Source organism: Lissotriton helveticus, chromosome 2_2, assembly GCF_964261635.1.
Source record: "Lissotriton helveticus chromosome 2_2, aLisHel1.1, whole genome shotgun sequence".
NCBI lineage: Eukaryota > Metazoa > Chordata > Amphibia > Caudata > Salamandridae > Lissotriton > Lissotriton helveticus.
The window spans coordinates 43,882,717-43,908,936 of NC_136060.1; positions in this window are offsets into that span (position 1 = coordinate 43,882,717).

The following is a 26,220-nucleotide window of genomic DNA, read 5'->3' on the forward strand; positions in this document are numbered from 1 at the left end:
ACCGACAGACCACGCACGCAACCTGGGCTTCATACTGGACTCCTCCCTCTCCATGACCAGACAAGTCAACGCCATCTCCTCGTCATGCTTCAACATCCTGCGCATGCTACGGAAGATCTTCCGGTGGATCCCCACCGAGACCAGGAAGATGGTCACCCAGGCCCTCGTCACCAGCCGACTGGACTACGGCAACGCCCTCTACGCCGGAACCACCGCCAAGCTCCAGAAGAGACTCCAGCGGATCCAGAACACCTCAGCCAGACTCATCCTCGACATCCCACGACACAGCCACATCTCCGGACATCTGAGAGACCTGCATTGGCTCCCCGTCAACAAAAGAATCACCTTCCGTCTCCTCACCCACGCACACAAAGCCCTACACGATCAAGGCCCGAGCTACCTCTACAACCGCATCAATTTCTACGCTCCCAAATGCCATCTCCGATCAGCCAGACACGCCCTCGCCGCCGTCCCCCGCATCCGAAGAACGACAACAGGAGGAAGGTCCTTCTCCTACCTGGCCGCCAAGACCTGGAACTCCCTCCCGACCGACCTGCGCCTGACCCAAGACCACCTCTCCTTCAGGAAGAAGCTCAAGACCTGGCTGTTCGAGCAGTAGCAGCACCCCCCCCCCCAAGCGCCTTGAGACCCTCCGGGTAAGTAGTGCGCTCTATAAATGTCTTTGATTGATTGATTGATGTCAGCGGCTTATCACTCTGCTCTTTCCTCGGCTCTTGTAGCCATTAGTACTTTCTCTAAACTTACGTCGCTCTCAACATGCATTTTGGCTTCTTCATCACTAAATTCACTAAATTTGCAGTGTTTGATAAGCACACCAAGTCTTTCAATAAACCAATGCATCGTTTCTCCAGCTTGCTGTCATGCTTGATTTAAAATGTACCTTTCATAGTTGACAGTTGACTTTGGATTGAAGTTGGCTTCCAACAATTCCTTCATTTTACAGTATGATACTGCATCAGCTGGTGATATTTTCTTCAGCACTTATTTTACTCCGTCACCAGCAACATTCTACAAATACTTAAACATTTTCTTATTGTCTTCTTCTTCAAGGGCCTCTATGAAGTCATCCAATGTCTCAATCCATGCAGTCCACTGGAAGCCAATATTCTGCTTCTTCTCTGTGTCAAAGGGCGGTGGTGGTTTCAGAAAACAGCAATATCGTACTTCACACTCTTCTCTACTACCGTGGAGAGCATAGGCTGTTCAGATGACAGCAGCTGTTCTTCTGGGCCAGTATCTTCTGCAAGCACTAGCCATGTGCTTGTACTTGAGTCGTCAGCCCGATCCAAGGTTGTAAGGTGCCATCTTCTTCCATGACATTAAGTGATGGTTTTGTCTCTCATACTTGCTTGTCACAGCATAATACCTGGCTGCAGATGCCTTTAGCCTTTCCTTTTGTCCAATGAGGCTGTGTGTTATCATCTGGTGAGGTATCTCTTCTTTTGGCCTGTCCAGTGGGTTTCTGGCAGGTTTTTCAAATGCTCTCTTCCACAGGGTCTTCAACTTCTATGAGGGCCATATATGGGCTGGACTGGGGCCTTGATTCCACACATGCTAACTTCGAAGTGCTTCGTATCGAATTGGGAGGACTAGGAATGCACAAGCAGTTGGCTGTAGTGCTGCAAACTGAAACTGTCAATATGAGCAGTCTTGTTTCTTGAGGGCACAAATCCTGAACCCATCAACATTTGTAGTGTCCTGCCCAGCCCGGGAGCCTGCAAATGATGAAGCCCAGCACAAAGCTCTGGATTGTACTTATTTATTCCTCAGCATACAATCACACAATAATTTCTGATTACGTCATAACCATTAATAATCACACCTTACCACCTCCCAGCAAATTAAAAAATAAGTTCCTCTGTTAGGTCCACCCAGAACTGCAAGGGACCTAGAGCACATAGTCTCATGACACTATATGAACCTTCAGAATAAAAGAGTAACATGTAAAACTCTTCAATCAAGCAGTGTCCTTTGCCAATGCATGTGGTGTAGGCATTTAAAAAATAGATAACCTACACTTGCTTTGGTGCCCCAGTGATGTTACTTAGAGCATGACCAAATCATAGACTTTAGCTTCATATTTTTGCTTCCTAGAATCTGGTGACAAGTGGTTACGTGGAAGATATTCCCCTGCTGCACATTTTTTTGTTATTAGGACCGAAGCATTATGTTATATGAGTACCTAATTTCTTAAGTAGTTCTTCTGTAACTTCTGCTCTTTCTGTGGATGAAATGCTTCTCTGATGAGCTTCACATAGATGGAAATATGTATTAGGGGGAATATTGTAGCAAAATGTGAGCAAATGAAAACCTGCTATGACCATAATTCTTTGGGTATATTCAACATTGGTTCTGTCAGATGTCCTTAGAAGACATGTTTGCATACTAAGGGGAATATGTATCAAGCTATTTTGAGGTCGCAAGCCCTGCAAATCACAAAAACACTGTTTTAATGATCGCAAAATAGCTTCCTCCTATCCATAACTGAGTATCGCAGTGCAAAATAGGTATTCACAAATATTACGAATACCTACTTTGCGAGGACCACAATCTGCAAATTATTGTTGCGATTTTGCAAATTCGGACACGCTATTTGCGATAATCGCAAAAAGCGTTATCGCAAATTGCGAATTTGCAATCATATGTATTAAAAATTTGCACATTGCTAATCCAGATCCAAGATTGTGGTATCTGAAGTGGGTGTGCACCATGTCATGAAGTCCAGTAGTCAAAAGTATTAGAAAACCAGTACTTCATTAGAAAAACATAAATTAACAACACGAAAACATCAGCCAATCAGTTCCATTCCCAACGGGGAACTTCATCAGGGCAACTTGTGGATCCAATTAACTGAGTATCTTCCTTGAAATCCCCAATACAATTCCATATTCTGAAAGTCCATATTCAGAAACCTGTATGATAAATGGTGACAATGATCAAGAGTCCTTATGGTCACAAACATAATCTGGTACAGTGTATTGCACTTAGATAAACCGTAATGCTTACAGGTATGATCAATCCTGCTCAAAAAGACTGTAACAGAAGTTCGTGTGGTCGTAACCTTCGTAGGAAGTTAAGGAAGGTTACGACCACACAAACTTCTGTTATGGTTTCATTAGACAGGATTTATCATACCTGTAAGCATCTCGGTTTGTATCAGCTTGCTATACCTGCACCTTCACTTCTCCCACACTGTGAAGGACCAGCTGGAGACCAAGCAAGGGAACTATGCCATAGCAGGCTTCCCACACGTGTTGGGGCCAATTGACTGCACACATGCACTACTTGTGCCCCCTGCCGACACTGCACACAATCACTGCAACAGAAACCACACGCATTCCAACAAGGTGCAGGCAAAACTGGACTACCGGTGCCTGTTCACCAATGTTGTCGCAAACTTCCCAGGCAGTGTGCATGATTCCTACATCTTTCCCAAGCACTCCTGCCCTGGTCCCCAGACCGGTCCGCCGCCCACCGATGACTGCCCAACCCAGCGCATGTAGGCCTCAATGCTCACCTGCCGTCACCGGCGTGTCACCAAGAGGGCCCATCACGTGCCGGTGCAACCTCCTCAGCCGTCGCTGGATTCCGCGCCAGAGGCCCCCAGCGCACCCGGCTGCACCGCGCTGTGTAGTCATGTCTGTGCAGCCTGCTGCCTTCGACGCACACTGTGGTCCAGCTGGGCTCACAATTCAAATCGAACATTGATTGCCAGGACGGAGTATCTAGGCTTACGCATCATTGCAGGCGGCACACCCGCTCAGCTCTGGTGCCACTAACTCAGTGCACCGCAAGTCATCGCCACATGGCGGGAGGCCAGTGTCGGCCAAAGTGCCTCGGCTGCCACCAACTGTATGCACCTCAAGTTATGGGCCCTTTATGAATGAATATCGTGGTGGGGATGCCGTCATGTCACCTCTGGCAGTGGGGAATGTGATGTGGTAGGACCCTAGGCCCTTGCGCATAAATAATACCCACATGGATACACCCAGATAGACGGTGGAAATGGCCACGAGCACATGTGCCTGGCCTTTTAATTGGTAGGGTCACATGTCCTGTGACGCCTGTGCTGGAGAGGTGTGGTGTGGGTGTAAACTAGCCCTCAGGGAGAGGCTGTGGCATGCTGACAACTAGACCTAGACCTTGGACATGTAGCATTGTCGTCCATCCCTGTAAGCGTAAGCGGAGTGGGCTGGCCTGGTGGATGCCAGTTCAGCGTAGGGGTGTGAAAAATGACCCCGGGGCTCTTGGAGTGGTTTCGTCCTGGGATGGACAAGCAAGTAACTAATGCGTGTGTCTCTGTTGTAGTGTTGGCGCCACCTGTACCACTATCCGTAATGTTGCACTCTGTGACTCAAGTCCCACAACAGGAGCAACATGGACTTAAGGGGGAATCACTGACCCTACATTCATCCATACTTCCACACTTGAATGATCAAAGACATGACACATCTTTGTGAATATGTATGTTTAATGCACATTCAGTGGAGTGTACAGCGCATGCAAACCCCACTTTACATTGTTGCCCCGTGGAGGGCCAGCCAGAGTCCTTTAGGGAATGACAAGTTCATCGGAAGAGGAAGAGTTCAGTCAGCAGTCTGATTGCTGTGTCATTGGTAATCAAACAGAATATTCCAGTCCATGTCGAGGTCCAACGTGAGTGTCGCAGAGTGTATCGGGGGACAGTGGAAGGTGATGATGCAGAGGGCAGGACCATGCAGAAACAGGCCATATGGTGGAGATGAATGCTACTGCTTCCTTCTTAACAGTAAAGCAGATTAATCTGCATCTTCGTCCTCTGCTGTTTCACGTGCCTCACATGTGGGTGGTGGTGTTCTGTCTCCAGCACTGTGTTGCAGTGATACATCAAATGCCGGAGGTGGAAAGTCTGCCGCATTGTGTGGCACTGACACTTCAGGGCGGGAAATGTAGATGGAGTGGTAGCAGCAGCATTCATCCATGCCAGGTCTTGTGACAGCAATGCCATGATGAGGGTCTGCAGGGCATGGAAGAACCCAGCTACCTCTCACTGGTGTGCAGCTGTGGCAGCCACTCTTTCCACCTGCATCCGCTCCATGTTCTCCATGATCCTTCGCATGTGTCCCAACTTACAGGTGACATCGCTGGAGCCACTCTGACTAGACAGTTGTTCTTGTCTCAGAGTCAGGACTCCAGCGATGTCAGCCATGGATCATTGGAGAGCATGGAGCGGACTGTGTGTGTCCGTTAGGGACTGTGAGTGGTACCTGATGGAAATCTAGTTTGTTTGACATGAGGTCGAACCCCACCCACACCTGTTGGGCCATCTTCTCCTGGCACCCCAACACACGCTGGTGGAAGGCCATATGTTATTCGTATGGGTCCTGGGAGACAGCTTTGGTGGTTGGGGCTTCCTGCTGTGTGTTATATGCAGGGGGTGGGGGCTCAGCAGTTTCCGCTCCCCCAACTCCAGCCACTTTCTCCACACTGATGACTGTGGACACCATTTCCTCCATCTCATCCACCTCCTCCTGTGGAGCTGGACTCCCACCTCCAGTCTGCATTGCTGCCTTCTGGTTCTTTCTGCTTGGTTTTGCACTTCACATCATTCCAGCTCCTCTTGACCTCTTCCATTGTCCTCCTGAGCACTCCGACTGCATTCACCTTGACCACGATGGAATGCCATATTCAATTTTTTGTTGCCAATGACACAGTGGAGGCGACGAACAGTAGTTTATGGTGTTCTATCACCTCCGTTATCGGGATCCTGTTTTCCTGCGGACTGAACCGTGTCTTCTTCTTCTTCTTGTCCTTGCCATTCCCTGACCCTGAGGTCCCAGGCTGGGTCTCCGTGGGGCTTGTGGGGTTCTTGTTGTTCTCTGTACTTGCTCCGGCTACCTCCATTGTGCATTGCAGTTGTTTTGGTTTTGTTAGTGTTTTTTTTTCTTTTTCTACTTTTATAGTGATATTTCCCGCCTGACATGTGGATTATTGTTTATTGTTCGATTACATAAAATCATGACAATTTAAAAACACACAAAAGATACGTTTCATCTTACATGAGACAAAAAATTTAAATAGTTTAACAAAATACAGTAATGTTTATGTATAAGTAATTATTATTATTATTATTTTTAAAGCAAGAACCAGCAAAAATGTGTTTAAAAACATAATGACCTTGCTGTTGAGTGTAAAACCGGCCCCCAACTTTCAGTAAAACATACAAAGGCCCCACCAGTAAGAGTCTTGGAGTTTAATAGGGGATGGGGGGTCCCAGACCGGTCATGAATTTGAAGAATGTGGAGATGGTTCCTGCAAACCTACGGAGTTAAGTTTTTTTGCAATTTGGAAAACAAATTTTGTGAATTTAACATTAAGCATTGTGTTGTTGGGGTTCATTGCTGATATAATGGCTTGCCGGCATGATCGAACACCGTGCTTGATCCATTCACCTCGTAACAACCACCTTCTATCCTTGAGAAATGCTGGGCAAACACACACCACATGCTCAATTGATTCTGAGTAATGAGCCCAGCCCCAACAATTAGTATCCTCATTTGAACGACGCCATGCAGGCACATGTTTAAAAAAGGGCCATTCTCCCATCCTCAGGGCCATGAATCTTTTCTTCCAAAACAACTGCATATGTGCTCGAAAGATATGGGGCTTCTGTTCTGGGTTTGAGCTCAGTGATTGCAGACCAGGCATGTTTTCGTTTAGACAATTTTGCCCTGTCCTGATGAAAAGACCAGAGGCAAACACTTCTTTTAATGGACAATTTAAGTGCCTGCTGGGGCGGATTAGTTCCCCAATAGTCCACGGCATCAAGCAGTTTCGAAGAATGGTCAAGGAAACATCGATGTTTTTGACTGGGTTGACCTGCTGATATTTCGTGCCACAACTTGGTCTCCAGGCTTTCTTCTCTTGAATTACGCAGTATGTGGCACAACTTGATGAATGCACCTGCACCAACGCCCTCATGTTTCAGAAGGCAGTTAGTTCGAGTCCAGGCTGGTGGAGAATCCATAGAAAATCTCCCATAGAATACGGTGAAACCCAGGCTGTTAAGTTGTAAAACAGCATATTCACCCAACTTGCTTGGCCTGATGCCAGATGGTTTGAGAAGGGGAACTAGGGACGATGGTGCGGCAGGGAGTATTTCGTTATATTCATCTTGGGTGCTTAAGTGTAAATTGGTATTAAAATCTCCAGAAATTAAGCATGGGACTGCACGGTGGTCTTTTATCAGGTTGGACAATATGTCAATCAGTCGGTCAAATTTGGCCTTTTCCTTGCTAGAATAAGGTGCAACATAAATGTTAAGCAAAAAAAGTTGTCTGGCTGAGTTTGGACTGCTAATTCTGATGCCAGTAATCCAGTCTTCATTAAATTCCAATGCTTTGATGTTCAAGGATAACGTACAGGCGACGTAGATCGAAAGGCCACCTCGTGGCCGGCCATGCTTGTGCACTCTTATTGATGGTAACCTAAATTCAAGATAACCTTCGATAGGGGAACTTGATACAGACCAGGTTTCCTGGAGAAGTATGATGTTATTTTTTTCGGGAATTCCAGACTGTCAGGGGATTGAAGTTTCGCATCTAGGCCATTAATGTTGCAGCACCATATCAACAAGCTGGAGCGGATAATATTTCAATCTTTATGGCATCGGAACAGGGCCCCTGGCAGCCAGTCCCAGACGGGCTTTACAAAGGATTGGCTCTCTGTGGCAGACTCGCCAGACTCTGTTAGAGAGCTGCTTCGAGCTGATCTTAATATCGAAAATGGTGGATTTACTGATTGGATTGCAGGACCCGAGGCACTAGTCAAAATTGAGGGGTACCGAAGGTCGGAAGGTGTTACTAGATTTATACCCCAACTGTTAAATTGCTCTGTCAGTGCAAGTACCAGGTCCTTTATTGCTTCGGTTGCCAAGGTTATTAAGGTAGTTTCAATTGATCGGTTACTGTTGCTAGGTTTAAATTCAATTGATATTATGTCGCTAGATACCAGTTTGCTTAATTCTGGAATTGATTTAAAAAGTCTGAGAATGTTCCCACGATTCAGAATGTCATGCGGGCCTTGGGAAATATACTCCGGGACTAACAACAGTTTGGTCTGGTTCCCTTCTTTGCACATTTGGCCCTGAGTTGGAACGATGGTGAGGGCTGGAGATTTTGCGGTATTGTCTGGTCCCCAATAGTTTCCAAAATAATTTTGCGGGGAGCCTGTCTTTTTACTGGAAAGGTTTGGGGACACTTTGTTGAAGATTGTTTTACTACTAAGGGATATAAGAATTGCTTTATTAAGACTGATTTTACACTTGGTGGAAGGTCCCTGGGTCGTAATTGGAATTTTTCGACGCCTTTCCTCTGCGTCGCATGTGGGATTACCTTCGACGTATGCTAGACACACTGGGTACTTCCCTGGTCTTGTCTTGCCTGCTGTCGGCAGGATAGATGTACTAGCACCGGAGGTAGCCATTAAGATGTTGTTTGTGGGTGACGGGCTAGCCTGATCTGTTTCGGGCATCTTGTTGGGTGGAGGAAGGCCTCCTTTTGGTGATGTTTGGAGGGTAGGGTTGAGAACTTCAATTTGGTCAGACCAAGCATTTAGTGCAGGTTGTGGATTTGTTGATGTTGTTCTTTTGTACAAAGTTGATTGTTGGGACGAGGACTGGCTGGTAGTGCAACTAGTTGTGCTGGGCGAGCCTGGTGGTGAGGTAGAAGTGTTTTTTTTTTTTTTTTAAATAGTGGTTTATTGTGTTTCGAGTTTCAGTTACTTGTCTGTTGCAATTTTCCCGGAGTCTTTTTTTCTCTCGCTTGCTCATCTTGTGGATGTGAGCCATAGTCACTTCTTTATCGGCAATCGAGCCGGAGCTCTCGGGAGCCATGTTGCTGATTGATCATGTGCTCTTAAAAGGAGTCGCTTGATTTGGTTTTAAGGAGGTCGAGTTAGTTATTGAGGATTGACCGGTTGTATGGTTTGTCTTGTCTATGTTTTGAAGTTCAAGAGGGGAGTTGGTAGTGCCAGGGGTTGTTAGTTTGACAATTCTCGAACTTTATAATAAGGTTTTATTATTATCGGGGCCTAGATACCGGTTGTTTATTTTCTGAACAACTGGGTCGGATACCAAAGGAGAACAATAATCCTGGGGTGGAATACAGGTCTGCCCTGATAGCGGGAGTTTCTTGACTTCAGTTAGAACTGACGGGAGGAACTCAGGTAACGAGGAGAAGCTGTTGATTATTGGTGAACAGCAACATACTGCCTGCACCAGGTGAGCTTTAGATTGTGCCTTTGTAAATCATGGTGTTAACGCCCTCTAGCTTTTGGTTAATTCTGTCTGTGAACACGGCCAATGTGTTTAAGAGGTCCACCTGCAGGTCCAATTTATCAGAATGGTAGTTTAAAGCTAAAACTGTTGAATGGAGTGTTTGCAGGAGTTGAGGCCACAGAATATTCTCGTTGTATGAGTGGCAGCTCTCGTGGTGGGAGGCCTGTTGTGATCGTCATTGAAAAACGACAAGTCAAATGAATTTTTAATGATCCGGGCTGCCTTTTGAGGGGCCCATGTGGTTGCAAAGGTCAGATGGCTCATGAATCATAGCCTTTACTTGATTTAACTTCTGATGTGAAGACACAGGGGTGACTGTAGTTTCCAGCATAGTGCTGTACGGAGTATTTGCAGTAAGGCCTGGCTTTTTTATGGCTGCTGCGTTTTATTTAAAGAAATCCCTCAATATCACCCGTTTGGGGGAAGTGGCCAATCAGACTTTCATGCCTTGTTTTGTATCTGAGGATTTTGAGCTGACAAAGGGCGCTGGCCCCAACGGTGTAGGGGGAGAAGAAGTGCCGAGGGGATCGAAAGGTTAGTTGATGGTGATTGAGCATGTCCGTGAGTCACTCTGGGCTGGGGTATGACCAGGGAAAGTGCTTCCGCCTTGTCTGAGTTAAAACTTGGGGACTCATGCCTTATGGCTTTGGGTAGGGGTTTGGGTTGCAATTCCCTGGTTTCCCCTGACCTCATTGCAAGCTTGTAGTGAGGTAGTGAGGAAGTAACTAGCAGTGTCTCAGTGCCCTAGCACCTCCGTGGTACCTCTGTGGTGCTTCAGGAGCACACACTAATTAGGAACCACCCCTGCCTGGAGCAGTTACAGCAACTGGGGCAGGCTGTGATGTTGGGCACGCACACACACTCACTCACGGGGTACTTAAGGCTTTAGTCGGCTTGTATTGCAGCGGATGCTGTCAATGATGAGATCAATCTTCCTGGCAGAATGGGCAGTTTCCTAAACAAAAGAAATGAAGTCCACTTGGCTTGACCCATCCTTGCTGTAAGCTAGCTGCTCCTTGTGCTGTACCCTTCTGTGTGCTGCTTGTGTCTGCTATCAGGCCGGCGATGCGTGTGGGGCTGGCGACTACTGCGGCTCCCCAGCAGTGCCGCGGATCACTGTTCCTCACTGAGCCCTGTGCGACAGCCACCTTTGCTGTCCGATATGCGTTTAGGCCCAGATCTCTGTACTGGGGTGAATGTATGACATTGTTCTGCATTCTGTCCATCAACTGTTGTTTTTGCATTTGTCACCCCGAGTGGGACAGGTATGCTCAGACGTGAGTCCCGTGCTCTCCACACCACTGGAGTCAAGCTATCCTGGCTGATGATGGCTGATAGCCAGAAACCGGTCCTAGGATGCTTGACTCCGGTCCAGGGAAGACATGGCTTGGCAGTTCGGGCTGGACTGTTCCCATGAGGCATAGGGTCATGGCTGATTTGTATATGGCTGTGTCTGAACTGGGGCGGTGTGGAGTGCAAAAAAACGATGGATTTAGGCCCGGATCTCTGTACTGGAGTGAATGTATGACATTGTTCTGCATTCTGTACATCAACTGTTGTTTTTGCTTTTGTCACCCCAAGTGGGACGGGTATGCTCAGACGTGAGTCCCGTGCTCTCCACACCACTGGAGTCAAGCTATCCTGGCTGATGACGGCTGATAGCCAGAAACCGGTCCTAGGATGCTTGATTCCGGTCCAGGGAATTCATGGCTTGGCAGTTCCGGCTGGACTGTTCCCATGCGGCACAGGGTCATGGCTGATTTGCATATGGCCATGTCTGAACTGGGGTGGTGTGGAGTGCAAAAAAAGATGGATTTAGGCCCAGATCTCTGTACTGGGATGAATTTATAACATTCTTCTGCATTCTGTCCATCAACTGTTGTTTTTGCATTCGTCACCCCGAGTGGGACAGGTATGCTCAGACGTGAGTCCCGTGCTCTCCACACCACTGGAGTCAAGCTATCCTGGCTGATGACGGCTGATAGCCAGAAACCGGTCCTAGGATGCTTGATTCCGGTCCAGGGAAGACATGGCTCGTCAGTTCGGGCTGGACTGTTCCCATGAGACACAGGGTCAAGGCTGATTTGCATATGGCCATGTCTGAACTGGGGTGGTATGGAGTGCAAAAAAACAATGGATTTAGGCCCAGATCTCTGTACTGGGGTGAATGTATGACATTGTTCTGCTTTCTGTCCATCAACTGTTGTTTTTGCATGGGTGGAGGGGGGGCACAGCCACTGCCACTGCAATAGCGAGATCTCTCTTTGCTCAGTCACGCTCAAGGACTAGAGGGCCCGAGTCTTTGCTGCTGCAATGAGGGAAGTCGCCGATGGGCCAATACCTTGGCTGTTATGCAGCGCACTGCCACATCTTGCGTCCGTGCCCACAGCTCCAGCACACTGTTCAGCTGCTCATCTGTGTTACTGCTTGCTGCTGTCTGGAATTATCTTAGCAGCACAATGTTAGGTGAGGCGGACCGGAACAATGGAGGGCCGAGACTCAGCAGACTCAACACACTCAGCCCAACTTAGCTGCCTGCTGCCTGCTGCCTGCAATCCCCGGCTAGATGTCAACTCACCGCAGAGAGAAGGAAAGGTTAAAGGAGAGGCAGCCGATGTCAGGGGGGGAGTCCACGGGGGGGCGTGGTTCGAGGGAGCTGTGGTTCGGCGTCTTTCCCGCTTGCTCTATCTTCTCTCCTGGTTGTTCTGCTCGGCTTACTCGGCTCCACTTGGCTGCCTGCTATGGCAGAAATAAGGTAGTGGTGTTAGCGGGTGTCAGCGGAGGAGCCGGGGTTTCTTAGTTTTCCCTCGTCTTCCCTGCTTGCTCCCGCTACCACTACCGCTTGCTCTGCTCACTCACTTGGCAATCTGCAGTCTCGGCTGCGAACTCCAGACTCCTGGCTATGTTGATTCCGCCTGATATGTGTGAAGTGCAGGCCCGGCGAAGAGTATTGCAGATTTAATTATCACGGTGGGTCCCATCGCAACTTTTTTCACGTTAAGGTTTAGATTTTTATCGCCATCCTGGTGAATTTATCGCAGAAATTTGACACATTATCGGGAAACTATTGCATGTTACCGCAGTGTTGTGAATAGGATGTTAACACAGAGTTATTTTGCCGCGATAGATGGCGATATAAAACATTGCGTTAACCGATTTTGGCTATGATTATCGCACGTTCTTGATAATATCCCCCATTGTTTTTCCCAACAACCCAGAAGAAATGTAGCAGAAAATGCAGGCGTATTACAGAATAGCACATTGGCCCCTAGTTGTTAGTTGTGTGGATGGGGCAGGCATTCATTTAGCGACTACTTGCCACTGAATACCTGTTCTAAAGATTTAAAAAATCAACAGTCACTCAACATACATATTGTCTGAAATGCAGCAAGCTTAAAAACTGACCTCGTTGCATGGTACCATTAGGAATGCATGAAGCCTACATGTCACAACACTGTGGACTATATACTTGTCTTGCTGGATGAAACGTATGAGATGTCTTTCTATTAGATAGTATTCATCAACAAAAGAGTGACTTTTGGTGCAAAAAAACAAATACAGTAACAACATTTGCAACCAAACAGGGGGGTGTTGTGTGTTTGTGATGGGAGGGAAAAAACTCTGTTTTTAAAAGAACCCTCACTCACTAACCTAGTTGGTAACATGCTTCATCATCGGGTTCTCACCAGGGAGACAGAATGTCTCCCCAGTGTGCTACAATGCCTGAATTACAGCGGAGCAGTTTTTTTGGACTGTGTGATAGTGCAAAAAGGTGGGAGTAGGTATTAAAAGATGGCAGGCTGCTCCCAGAACTAATTTTAATAAAAGGACAGCATGCAATCGTAAAAATCAAGTGAAGCGGACACGTGTTGGTTTTAAAGTGAACCAGCTGTATCCTAGGTTAAATGTGAAAAAACGATCAACATGTTTCTGCTTAAGACTGCGAATGTAGCAAAGCTTTCATCAGGACCAAAGGAACCCCCGCGGTATACGCACGCTAAGGCGTACCCTAACCTGGGGAGTGTGTGTATGTGCAGTAAAACTCAGGGTTTTACCCAAATGGGTGCTCCCGGAATTTCCAAGGGCCCTACTCTGTAAGATAAAAATAAACAGAAAACAAACATCAAGGCATTCATGAGTAAATACTACTTTCTCTTATGATTACACCGAGGTGTCTATCCATTTGTAACCTTGTATTTATGGATCACATGTTTCACTTTTTGCCCCCACCAGAATCACACTGTGCACCACAAATAGAGTACAAACTCAGTTAGGGCTAGCCCCTCTTAAATTTAATTGCAAAAAACACAGTTGATGGACAGAATGTAGAGCAATGTCATACATTCACCCTAGTACAAGGATCTGGGCCTAAACCCATCGTTTTTTTGCACTCCACACCACCCTGGGTTAGACACTGGCTATATGCAAATCAGCTCTGACCCTGTGCCTCATGGGAACAGTCCAGTCCGAACTACCAAGCCATGTCTTTCCCAGACCGGAATCAAGCATCCAAGGACCGGTTTCTGGCTATCAGCCTTCATCATCCTGGATAGCTTGACTCCAGTGGTGTGGAGAGCCTGGGACTCACGTCTGAGCATCCCCAGCCCACTCAGGGTGAAAATTGCAAAAACACAGTTGATGGACAGAATGTAGAACAATGTCATACATTCACCCCAGTACAAGGATCTGGACCTATATCCATCGTTTCTTTGCACTCCACACCACCCTGGGTTAGACACTGGCTATATGCAAATCAGCTCTGACCCTGAGCCTCATGGGAACAGTCTAGCCTGAACTACCAAGCAATGTCTTTCCCAGACCGGAATCAAGCATCCAAGGACCAGTTTCTGGCTATCAGCCTTCATTAGCTTGGATAGCTTGACTCCAGTGGTGTGGAGAGCCTGGGACTCACGTCTGAGCATCCCCAGCCCACTCAGGGTGAAAATTGCAAAAACACAGTTGATGGACAGAATGTAGAGCAATGTCATACATTCACCCTAGTACAAGGATCTGGTCCTAAATCCATCGTTTTTATGCACTCCACACCACCCTGGGTTAGACACTGGCTATATGCAAATCAGCTCTGACCCTGTGCCTCATGGGAACAGTCCAGTCTGAACTACCAAGCCATGTCTTTCCCAGACCGGAATCAAGCATCCAAGGACCGGTATCTGGCTATCAGCCTTCAGCAGCCTGGATAGCTTGACTCCAGTGGTGTGGAGAACCTGGGCGTCACGTCTGAGCATCCCCAGCCCACTCGGGGTGAAAATTGCAAAAAAGACAGTTGATGGACAGAATGTAGAACAATGTCATACATTCACCCCAGTACAAGGATCTGGGCCTAAATCCATCGTTTTTTTGCACTCCACACCACCCTGGGTTAGACACTGGCTATATGCAAATCAGCTCTGACCCTGTGCCTCATGGGAACAGTCCAGTCCGAACTACCAAGCCATGTCTTTCCCAGACCGGAATCAAGCATCCAAGGACCGGTTTCTGGCTATCAGCCTTCATCAGCCTGGATAGCTTGACTCCAGTGGTGTGGAGAGCCTGGGACTCACGTCTGAGCATCCCCAGCCCACTCGGGGTGAAAATTGCAAAAAACACAGTTGATGGACAGAATGTAGAACAATGTCATACATTCACCCCAGTACAAGGATCTGGGCCTAAATCCATCGTTTTTTTGCACTACACAACACCCTGGGTTAGACACTGGCTATATGCAAATCAGCTCTGACCCTGTGCCTCATGGGAACAGTCCAGTCCGAACTACCAAGCCATGTCTTTCCCAGACCGGAATCAAGCATCCAAGGACCGGTTTCTGGCTATCAGCCTTCATCAGCCTGGATAGCTTGACTCCAGTGGTGTGAAGAGCCTGGGACCCACATCTGAGCATCCCCAGCCCACTCGGGGTGAAAATTGCAAAAAACACAGTTGATGGACAGAATGTAGAACAATATCATACATTCACCCCAGTACAAGGATCTGGGCCTAAATCCATCGTTTTTTTGCACTCCACACCACCCTGGGTTAGACACTGGCTATATGCAAATCAGCTCTGACCCTGTGCCTCATGGGAACAGTCCAGTCCGAACTACCAAGCCATGTCTTTCCCAGACCGGAATCAAGCATCCAAGGACCAGTTTCTGGCTATCAGCCTTCATCAGCCTGAATAGCTTGACTCCAGTGGTGTGGAGAGCCTGGGACTCACGTCTGAGCATCCATAGCCCACTCGGGGTGAAAATTGCAAAAAACACAGTTGATGGACAGCATGTAGAACAATGTCATACATTCACCCCAGTACAAGGATCTGGGTCTAAATCCATCGTTTTTTTGCACTCCACACCACCCTGGGTTAGACACTGGCTATATGCAAATCAGCTCTGACCCTGTGAATCATGGGAACAGTCCAGTCCGAACTACCAAGCCATGTCTTTCCCAGACCGGAATCAAGCATCCAAGGACCCGTTTCTGGCTATCAGCCTTCATCCGCCTGGATAGCTTGCCTCCAGTGGTGTGGAGAGCCTGGGACTCACGTCTGAGCATCCCTAGCCCACTCGGGGTGAAAATTGCAAAAAACACAGTTGATGGACAGAATGTAGAACAATGTCATACATTCACCCCAGTACAAGGATCTGGGCCTAAATCCATCGTTTTTTTGCACTCCACACCACCCTGGGTTAGACACTGGCTATATGCAAATCAGCTCTGACCCTGTGCCTCATGGGAACAGTCCAGTCCGAACTACCAAGCTATGTCTTTCCCAGACCGGAATGAAGCATCCAAGGACCCGTTTCTGGCTATCAGCCTTCATCAGCCTGGATAGCTTGACTCCAGTGGTGTGGAGAGCCTGGGACTCACGTCTGAGCATCCCCAGCCCACTCGGGGTGAAAATTGCAAAAAACACAGTTGATGGACAGAATGTAGAACAATGTCATACATTCACCCCAGTACAAGGATCTGGGCCTAAATCCATCGTTTTTTTGCACTCCAAACCACCCTCGGTTAGACACTGGCTATATGCAAATCAGCTCTGACCCTGTGCCTCAGGGGAACAGTCTAGACCGAACTACCAAGCCATGTCTTTCCCAGACCGGAATCAAGCATCCAAGGACCAGTTTCTGGCTATCAGCCTTCATCAGCCTGGATAGCTTGACTCCAGTGGTGTGGAGAGCCTGGGACTCAAGTCTGAGCATCCATAGTCCACTCGGGTGAAAATTGCAAAAAACACAGTTGATGGACAGAATGTAGAACAATGTCATACATTCACCCCAGTACAAGGATCTGGGCCTAATCCATCGTTTTTTTGCACTCCACACCACCCTGGGTTAGACACTGGCTATATGCAAATCAGTTCTGACCCTGTGCCTCATGGGACCAGTGAAGTCCGAACAACCAAGCCATGTCTTTCCCAGACCGGAATCAAGCATCCAAGGACCGGTTTCTGGCTATCAGCCTTCATCAGCCTGGATAGCTTGACTCCAGTGGTGTGGAGAGCCTGGGACTCACATCTGAGCATCCCCAGCCCATTCGGGGTGACAATTGCAAAAAACACAGTTGATGGACAGAATGTAGAACAATGTCATACATTCACCCCAGTACAAGGATCTGGGCCTAAATCCATCGTTTTTTGCACTCCACACCACCCTGGGTTAGACACTGGCTATATGCAAATCAGCTCTGACCCTGTGCCTCATGGGAACAGTCCAGTCCGGCCTACCAAGCCATGTCTTTCCCAGACCGGAATCAAGCATCCAAGGACAAGTTTCTGGCTATCAGCCTTCATCAGCCTGGATAGCTTGACTCCAGTGGTGTGGAGAGCCTGGGACTCAAGTCTGAGCATCCATAGTCCACTCGGGTGAAAATTGCAAAAAACACAGTTGATGGACAGAATGTAGAACAATGTCATACATTCACCCCAGTACAAGGATCTGAGCCTAAATCCATCATTTTTTTTGCACTCCACACCACCCTGGGTTAAACACTGGCTATATGCAAATCAGCTCTCACCCTGTGCCTCATGGGAACAGTCCAGTCCGAACTACCAAGCCATGTCTTTCCCAGACCGGACTCAAGCATCCAAGGACCGGTTTCAGGCTATCAGCCTTCATCAGCCTGGATAGCTTGACTCCAGTGGTGTGGAAAGCCTGGGACTCACGTCTGAGCATCCCCAGCCCACTCGGGGTGAAAATTTCAAAAAACACAGTTGATGGACAGAATGTAGAACAATGTCATATATTCACCCCAGTACAAGGATCTGGGCCTGAATCCATCGTTTTTTTGCACTCCACACCACCCTGGGTTAGAGAATGGCTATATGCAAATCAGCTCTGACCCTGTGCCTCATGGGAACAGTCCAGTCCGAACTACCAAGCAATGTGTTTCCCAGACCGGAATCAAGCATCCAAGGACCGGTTTCTGGCTATCAGCCTTCATCAGCCTGGATAGCTTGACTCCAGTGGTGTGGAGAGCCTGGGACTCACGTCTGAGCATCCCTAGCCCACTAGGGGTGACAATTGCAAAAAACACAGTTGATGGACAGAATGTAGAACAATGTCATACATTCACCCCAGTACAAGGATCTGGGCCTAAATCCATCGTTTTTTTGCACTACACAATACCCTAGGTTAGACACTGGCTATATGCAAATCAGCTCTGACCCTGTGCCTCATGGGAACAGTCCAGTCCGAACTACCAAGCCATGTCTTTCCCAGACCCGAATCAAGCATCCAAGTACTGGTTTCTGGCTATCAGCCTTCATCAGCCTGGATAGCTTGACTCCAGTGGTGTGGAGAGCCTGGGACTCACGTCTGAGCATCCCCAGCCCACTCGGGGTGAAAATTGCAAAAAACACAGTTGATGGACAGAATGTAGAACAATGTCATACATTCACGCCAGTACAAGGATCTGGGCCTAAATCCATCGTTTTTTTGCACTCCACACCACCCTGGGTTAGACAATGGCTATATGGAAATCAGCTCTGACCCTGTGCCTCATGGGAACAGTCCAGTCCGAACTACCAAGCCATGTCTTTCCCAGACCGGAATCAAGCATCCAAGGACCGGTTTCTGGCGATCAGCCTTCATCAGCCTGGATAGCTTGACGCCAGTGGTGTGGAGAGCCTGGGACTCACGTCTGAGCAACCCCAGCCCACTCGGGGTGAAAATTGCAAAAAACACAGTTGATGGACAGCATGTAGAACAATGTCATACATTCACCCCAGTACAAGGATCTGGGTCTAAATCCATAGTTTTTTTGCACTCCACACCACCCTGGGTTAGACACTGGCTATATGCAAATCAGCTCTGACCCTGTGAATCATGGGAACAGTCCAGTCCGAACTACCAAGCCATGTCTTTCCCAGACCGGAATCAAGCATCCAAGGACCCGTTTCTGGCTATCAGCCTTCATCAGCCTGGATAGCTTGCCTCCAGTGGTGTGGAGAGCCTGGGACTCACGTCTGAGCATCCCTAGCCCACTCGGGGTGAAAATTGCAAAAAACACAGTTGATGGACAGAATGTAGAACAATGTCATACATTCACCCCAGTACAAGGATCTGGGCCGAAATCCATCGTTTTTTTGCACTCCAAACCACCCTCGGTTAGACACTGGCTATATGCAAATCAGCTCTGACCCTGTGCCTCAGGGGAACAGTCTATTTCGAACTACCAAGCCATGTCTTTCCCAGACCGGAATCAAGCATCCAAGGACCAGTTTCTGGCTATCAGCCTTCATCAGCCTGGATAGCTTGACTCCAGTGGTGTGGAGAGCCTGGGACTCACGTCTGAGCATCCATAGCCCACTCGGATGAAAATTGCAAAAAACACAGTTGATGGACAGAATGTAGAACAATGTCATACATTCACCCCAGTACAAGGATCTGGGCCTAAATCCATCGTTTTTTTGCACTCCACACCACCCTGGGTTAGACACTGGCTATATGCAAATCAGCTCTGACCCTGTGCCTCATGGGAAAAGTCCAGTCCGAACTACCAAGCCATGTCTTTCCCAGACCGGAATCAAGCATCCAAGGACCGGTTTCTGGCTATCAGCCTTCATCAGCCTGGATAGCTTGACTCCAGTGGTGTGGAGAGCCTGGGACTCACATCTGAGCATCCCCAGCCCACTCGGATGAAAATTGCAAAAAACACAGTTGATGGACAGAATGTAGAACAATGTCATACATTCACCCCAGTACAAGGATCTGGGCCTAAATCCATCGTTTTTTGCACTCCACACCACCCTGGGTTAGACACTGGCTATATGCAAATCAGCTCTGACCCTGTGCCTCATGGGAACAGTCCAGTCCGAACTACCAAGCCATGTCTTTCCCAGACCGAAATCAAGCATCCAAGGACAAGTTTCTGGCTATCAGCCTTCATCAGCCTGGATAGCTTGACTCCAGTGGTGTGGAGAGCCTGGGACTCAAGTCTGAGCATCCATAGTCCACTCGGGTGAAAATTGCAAAAAACACAGTTGATGGACAGAATGTAGAACAATGTCATACATTCACCCCAGTACAAGGATCTGAGCCTAAATCCATCGGTTTTTTTGCACTCCACACCACCCTGGGTTAGACACTGGCTATATGCAAATCAGCTCTGACCCTGTGCCTCACGGGAACAGTCCAATCCGAACTACCAAGCCATGTCTTTCCCAGACCGGAATCAAGCATCCAAGGACCGGTTTCTGGCTATCAGCCTTCATCAGCCTGGATAGCTTGACTCCAGTGGTGTGGAGAGCCTGGGACTCGGGTCTGAGCATCCCCAGCCCACTCGGGGTTAAAATTGCAAAAAACACAGTTGATAGACAGAATGTAGAACAATGTCATACATTCACCCCAGTACAAGGATCTGGGCCTAAATCCATCGTTTTTTTGCACTACACAACACCCTAGGTTAGACACTGGCTATATGCAAATCAGCTCTGACCCTGTGCCTCATGGGAACAGTCCAGTCCGAACTACCAAGCCATGTCTTTCCCAGACCGGAATCAAGCATCCAAGGACCAGTTTCTGGCTATCAGCCTTCATTAGCCTGGATAGCTTGACTCCAGTGGTGTGGAGAGCCTGGGACTCACATCTGAGCATCCATAGCCCACTTGGGGTGAAAATTGCAAAAAACACAGTTGATGGACAGAATGTAGAACAATGTCATACATTCACCCCAGTACAAGGATCGGGGCCTAAATCCATTGTTTTTTTGCACTCCACACCACCCTGGGTTAGACACTGGATATATGCAAATCAGCTCTGACCCTGTGCCTCATGGGAACAGTCCAGTCTGAACTACCAAGCCATGTCTTTCCCAGACCGGAATCAAGCATCCAAGGACCGGTTTCTGGCTATCAGCCTTCATCATCCTGGATAGCTTGACTCCAGTGGTGTGGAGAGCCTGGGACTCACGTCTGAGCATCCCCAGCCCACTCAGGGTGAAAATTGCAAAAACACAGTTGATGGACAGAATGTAGAACAATGTCATACATTCACCCCAGTACAAGGATCTGGACCTAAATCCATCGTTTCTTTGCACTCCACACCACCCTGGGTTAGACACTGGCTATATGCAAATCAGCTCTGACCCTGAGCCTCATGGGAACAGTCTAGCCTGAACTACCAAGCAATGTCTTTCCCAGACCGGAATCAAGCATCCAAGGACCAGTTTCTGGCTATCAGCCTTCATTAGCCTGGATAGCTTGACTCCAGTGGTGTGGAGAGCCTGGGACTCACGTCTGAGCATCCATAGCCCACTCGGGGTGAAAATAATTGCAAAAAACACAGTTGATGGACAGAATGTAGAGCAATGTCATACATTCACCCTAGTACAAGGATCGGGGCCTAAATCCATCGTTTTTATGCACTCCACACCACCCTGGGTTAGACACTGGCTATATGCAAATCAGCTCTGACCCTGTGCCTCATGGGAACAGTCCAGTCTGAACTACAAAGCCATGTCTTTCCCAGACCGGAATCAAGCATCCAAGGACCGGTATCTGGCTATCAGCCTTCATCAGCCTGGATAGCTTGACTCCAGTGGTGTGGAGAACCTGGGACTCACGTCTGAGCATCCCCAGCCCACTCGGGGTTAAAATTTCAAAAAAGACAGTTGATGGACAGAATGTAGAACAATGTCATACATTCACCCCAGTACAAGGATCTGGGCCTAAATCCATCTTTTTTTGCACTCCACACCACCCTGGGTTAGACACTGGCTACATGCAAATCAGCTCTGACCCTGTGCCTCATGGGAACAGTCCAGTCCGAACTACCAAGCCATGTCTTTCCCAGACCGGAATCAAGCATCCAAGGACCGGTTTCTGGCTATCAGCCTTCATCAGCCTGGATAGCTTGACTCCAGTGGTGTGGAGAACCTGGGACTCACGTCTGAGCATCCCCAGCCCACTCGGGGTTAAAATTTCAAAAAAGACAGTTGATGGACAGAATGTAGAACAATGTCATACATTCACCCCAGTACAAGGATCTGGGCCTAAATCCATCGTTTTTTTGCACTCCACACCACCCTGGGTTAGACACTGGCTACATGCAAATCAGCTCTGACCCTGTGCCTCATGGGAACAGTCCAGTCCGAACTACCAAGCCATGTCTTTCCCAGACCGGAATCAAGCATCCAAGGACCGGTTTCTGGCTATCAGCCTTCATCAGCCTGGATAGCTTGACTCCAGTGGTGTGGAGAGCCTGGGACTCACGTCTGAGCATCCCCAGCCCACTCGGGGTGAAAATTGCAAAAAACACAGTTGATGGACAGAATGTAGAACAATGTCATACATTCACCCCAGTACAAGGATCTGGGCCTAAATCCATCGTTTTTTTGCACTACACAACACCCTGGGTTAGACACTGGCTATATGCAAATCAGCTCTGACCCTGTGCCTCATGGGAACAGTCCAGTCCGAACTACCAAGCCATGTCTTTCCCAGACCGGAATCAAGCATCCAAGGACCGGTTTCTGGCTATCAGCCTTCATCATCCTGGATAGCTTGACTCCAGTGGTGTGGAGAGCCTGGGACTCACGTCTGAGCATCCATAGCCCACTCGGGGTGAAAATAATTGCAAAAAACACAGTTGATGGACAGAATGTAGAGCAATGTCATACATTCACCCTAGTACAAGGATCTGGGCCTAAATCCATCGTTTTTATGCACTCCACACCACCCTGGGTTAGACACTGGCTATATGCAAATCAGCTCTGACCCTGTGCCTCATGGGAACAGTCCAGTCTGAACTACCAAGCCATGTCTTTCCCAGACCGGAATCAAGCATCCAAGGACCGGTATCTGGCTATCAGCCTTCATCAGCCTGGATAGCTTGACTCCAGTGGTGTGGAGAACCTGGGACTCACGTCTGAGCATCCCCAGCCCACTCGGGGTGAAAATTGCAAAAAAGACAGTTGATGGACAGAATGTAGAACAATGTCATACATTCACCCCAGTACAAGGATCTGGGCCTAAATCCATCGTTTTTTTGCACTCCACACCACCCTGGCTTAGACACTGGCCATATGCAAATCAGCTCTGACCCTGTGCCTCATGGGAACAGTCAAGTCCGAACTACCAAGCCATGTCTTTCCCAGACCGGAATCAAGCATCCAAGGACCGGTTTCTGGCTATCAGCCTTCATCAGCCTGGATAGCTTGACTCCAGTGGTGTGGAGAGCCTGGGACTCACGTCTGAGCATCCATAGCCCACTCGGATGAAAATTGCAAAAAACACAGTTGATGGACAGAATGTAGAACAATGTCATACATTCACCCCAGTACAAGGATCTGGGCCTAAATCCATCGTTTTTTTGCACTCCACACCACCCTGGGTTAGACACTGGCTATATGCAAATCAGCTCTGACCCTGTGCCTCATGGGAACAGTCCAGTCTGAACTACCAAGCCATGTCTTTCCCAGACCGGAATCAAGCATCCAAGGACCAGTTTCTGGCTATCAGCCTTCATCAGCCTGAATAGCTTGACTCCAGTGGTGTGGAGAGCCTGGGACTCACGTCTGAGCATCCATAGCCCACTCGGGGTGAAAATTGCAAAAAACACAGTTGATGGACAGCATGTAGAACAATGTCATACATTCACCCCAGTACAAGGATCTGGGTCTAAATCCATCGTTTTTTTGCACTCCACACCACCCTGGGTTAGACACTGGCTATATGCAAATCAGCTCTGACCCTGTGAATCATGGGAACAGTCCAGTCCGAACTACCAAGCCATGTCTTTCCCAGACCGGAATCAAGCATCCAAGGACCCGTTTCTGGCTATCAGCCTTCATCCGCCTGGATAGCTTGCCTCCAGTGGTGTGGAGAGCCTGGGACTCACGTCTGAGCATCCCTAGCCCACTCGGGGTGAAAATTGCAAAAAACACAGTTGATGGACAGAATGTAGAACAATGTCATACATTCACCCCAGTACAAGGATCTGGGCCTAAATCCATCGTTTTTTTGCACTCCACACCACCCTGGGTTAGACACTGGCTATATGCAAATCAGCTCTGACCCTGTGCCTCATGGGAACAGTCCAGTCCGAACTACCAAGCTATGTCTTTCCCAGACCGGAATGAAGCATCCAAGGACCCGTTTCTGGCTATCAGCCTTCATCAGCCTGGATAGCTTGACTCCAGTGGTGTGGAGAGCCTGGGACTCACGTCTGAGCATCCCCAGCCCACTCGGGGTGAAAATTGCAAAAAACACAGTTGATGGACAGAATGTAGAACAATGTCATACATTCACCCCAGTACAAGGATCTGGGCCTAAATCCATCGTTTTTTTGCACTCCAAACCACCCTCGGTTAGACACTGGCTATATGCAAATCAGCTCTGACCCTGTGCCTCAGGGGAACAGTCTAGACCGAACTACCAAGCCATGTCTTTCCCAGACCGGAATCAAGCATCCAAGGACCAGTTTCTGGCTATCAGCCTTCATCAGCCTGGATAGCTTGACTCCAGTGGTGTGGAGAGCCTGGGACTCAAGTCTGAGCATCCATAGTCCACTCGGGTGAAAATTGCAAAAAACACAGTTGATGGACAGAATGTAGAACAATGTCATACATTCACCCCAGTACAAGGATCTGGGCCTAATCCATCGTTTTTTTGCACTCCACACCACCCTGGGTTAGACACTGGCTATATGCAAATCAGTTCTGACCCTGTGCCTCATGGGACCAGTGAAGTCCGAACAACCAAGCCATGTCTTTCCCAGACCGGAATCAAGCATCCAAGGACCGGTTTCTGGCTATCAGCCTTCATCAGCCTGGATAGCTTGACTCCAGTGGTGTGGAGAGCCTGGGACTCACATCTGAGCATCCCCAGCCCATTCGGGGTGACAATTGCAAAAAACACAGTTGATGGACAGAATGTAGAACAATGTCATACATTCACCCCAGTACAAGGATCTGGGCCTAAATCCATCGTTTTTTGCACTCCACACCACCCTGGGTTAGACACTGGCTATATGCAAATCAGCTCTGACCCTGTGCCTCATGGGAACAGTCCAGTCCGGCCTACCAAGCCATGTCTTTCCCAGACCGGAATCAAGCATCCAAGGACAAGTTTCTGGCTATCAGCCTTCATCAGCCTGGATAGCTTGACTCCAGTGGTGTGGAGAGCCTGGGACTCAAGTCTGAGCATCCATAGTCCACTCGGGTGAAAATTGCAAAAAACACAGTTGATGGACAGAATGTAGAACAATGTCATACATTCACCCCAGTACAAGGATCTGAGCCTAAATCCATCATTTTTTTTGCACTCCACACCACCCTGGGTTAAACACTGGCTATATGCAAATCAGCTCTCACCCTGTGCCTCATGGGAACAGTCCAGTCCGAACTACCAAGCCATGTCTTTCCCAGACCGGACTCAAGCATCCAAGGACCGGTTTCAGGCTATCAGCCTTCATCAGCCTGGATAGCTTGACTCCAGTGGTGTGGAAAGCCTGTGACTCACGTCTGAGCATCCCCAGCCCACTCGGGGTGAAAATTTCAAAAAACACAGTTGATGGACAGAATGTAGAACAATGTCATATATTCACCCCAGTACAAGGATCTGGGCCTGAATCCATCGTTTTTTTGCACTCCACACCACCCTGGGTTAGAGAATGGCTATATGCAAATCAGCTCTGACCCTGTGCCTCATGGGAACAGTCCAGTCCGAACTACCAAGCAATGTGTTTCCCAGACCGGAATCAAGCATCCAAGGACCGGTTTCTGGCTATCAGCCTTCATCAGCCTGGATAGCTTGACTCCAGTGGTGTGGAGAGCCTGGGACTCACGTCTGAGCATCCCTAGCCCACTAGGGGTGACAATTGCAAAAAACACAGTTGATGGACAGAATGTAGAACAATGTCATACATTCACCCCAGTACAAGGATCTGGGCCTAAATCCATCGTTTTTTTGCACTACACAATACCCTAGGTTAGACACTGGCTATATGCAAATCAGCTCTGACCCTGTGCCTCATGGGAACAGTCCAGTCCGAACTACCAAGCCATGTCTTTCCCAGACCCGAATCAAGCATCCAAGTACTGGTTTCTGGCTATCAGCCTTCATCAGCCTGGATAGCTTGACTCCAGTGGTGTGGAGAGCCTGGGACTCACGTCTGAGCATCCCCAGCCCACTCGGGGTGAAAATTGCAAAAAACACAGTTGATGGACAGAATGTAGAACAATGTCATACATTCACGCCAGTACAAGGATCTGGGCCTAAATCCATCGTTTTTTTGCACTCCACACCACCCTGGGTTAGACAATGGCTATATGGAAATCAGCTCTGACCCTGTGCCTCATGGGAACAGTCCAGTCCGAACTACCAAGCCATGTCTTTCCCAGACCGGAATCAAGCATCCAAGGACCGGTTTCTGGCGATCAGCCTTCAT